The sequence below is a fragment of the Ascaphus truei genome, chromosome 4 (assembly GCF_040206685.1).
Source record: "Ascaphus truei isolate aAscTru1 chromosome 4, aAscTru1.hap1, whole genome shotgun sequence".
Lineage (NCBI taxonomy): Eukaryota > Metazoa > Chordata > Amphibia > Anura > Ascaphidae > Ascaphus > Ascaphus truei.
In genome coordinates, this window is record NC_134486.1 from 186,516,989 (window position 1) to 186,519,181 (window position 2,193).

The following is a 2,193-nucleotide window of genomic DNA, read 5'->3' on the forward strand; positions in this document are numbered from 1 at the left end:
CACACACACACACACACACACACACACACACACACACACACACACATATATATATATATATATATATATATATATATATATATATATATATTATGGGCTCCATGTGAATGGATATTCCAGGCAAAAACACTGTGCTCATTTGCATGTCATTTCCCAGAATCCCTTGCTGCAGTGGGAGCACTGTATGCTTGGTGATAATGGTTGAAAGGCAGGGTTGCAGACCTGTTTTAGGGATGTTATATAGTGTCCGTGTGCGCTTTGCCGTGCGCGCGCGCGGCACTTATAATTGGCTGAGGTTAGTCAACCCTTCTATACAAGGGCCGCATGCGCACACGGCAGTGAGTGTGCATCCGGCCGACAGCGGGGAAGACAGGAATAGAATGATTTTGCGCCGCTACCGGCACTGAAATGTATGTAAATGTGTGTGTGTGTATATATGAATGCATGTATATGTATGTAAATGTGTGTGTGTGTGTGTGTATGTGTGTGTGTCTGAACAATGTTAATAAATAAATTACACATACATACACTCACACACACATATACATACACATACATACACATACATGCAGTACCTCACTCGCGCACAATATACACACAAAACGTATGTGGCACATGCACGCACCTTAGCACAGGCACGCGCACGGCCGCACACAATATATAAGAATATGCTATCAAGTCAAGTGATATTCTTTATTGGATATATATATATATATATATATATATATATATATATATATATATATATACACACACATATATACATATATACACACACACATATATACACATTAGTTTTATACAGCATATTGGTAACTACGTAGATTTCTTAACCAGCAACAATTATTGATAATGCATATAAGCAACATGGTAAAAATAACTGTTTTTCCTTACACAGAATAATTCCTTCTATAGCAATAGTTTCACATGGAAAACAAAATCATAGATTTTACACTACATTGCCTTTTATCTCCTGCTCCTGTGTAAAAAGCCTGGGAATGTTTAAAGAGATCCCATTGAACTATTTCCTGCCCATTGTCACCTTTCTCCTTCCATCCAGATTCTCACAGAAAAGTAATAAACTACCCCCAACAACATACAAGGGAGACACTGCCAAGAAACCTATTCTCACACACCTATTATGAGAGTGAGAGTAAGAAATTGTTATGCTAAATATTGTGATACATGATAGATTCACTGTTTAAATGAGACATATTTTCTATAACACTACATTTACATTTTAGCTATGAGTAATTTAGAAAAAGAAAATAATTGGGGGGAACTCACCCAAGAAATACAAATATTGAATAGAGGAAATGAATAGATGGATGCAGTCATCCACTGAAAAAAAGGTAAAAATATATTTAAATGAATAAAAATGACTGTTTACTGAACATTTTCTCATTATTTGTTAAAATATTTTTCTTAGAGTACAGTATTAGGTGTCTGAGGCAGGCAATCTTTTTTCTATTGTGCTTTAATGTTTGATTCACTTATTGTTTTATATTTCCCTATATTGTAATGTCTATTTGTATAGTGATGTGTATATTGCTGGTGCTATTTAAATACAAATAGACATACAAATACATTTAACATCAGTGGCAATCGTGTTTTTTTAATTTATTTTTTTCTTTCATTTATTTTTTTGCGTATCATTTTAAAATGTAGAATTTTAAAGAAAAATGGGGATTTCATATTATAATTTGGCTAGGTGTCAATCCCTAATGGATGTTATTTAATTTAAGACAGGTTATGGAAGGCTCTGACACAATTTCCTCACTGCAGCACTGGTCTTTGATATAGATGTACTGTAAACATTTGGAGATTTACATAATGTCGTTTTGTTTAATCTGACTAGCAATTAACTTCAGAAGACTATCACAATGTTCTATGCAATGTTTAGGCTATACCAATCAGCCTCCTTGCTGACCAACATCAAAGAGAAGTTTAACCAATCACCCCTCTCCCTAAACTACTAGTGATGTCATCACATCATGTCCATGCCTATTTATTTGAAGACTAATCAAGCGAGTCTTGGTCAGTGAAACTTTTGCTGCTAAGTTCAAGTGGATTTACTATTTGTATGTCTTAAAATCAAATACATTTTAAAACGAAGTGTATCCTTTGTGGAGCTGCTAAAAGTGTTTGACTTCTTTTTGGTGGAAGAAAACTTCTTGAGAGGAGAGTTGAAGG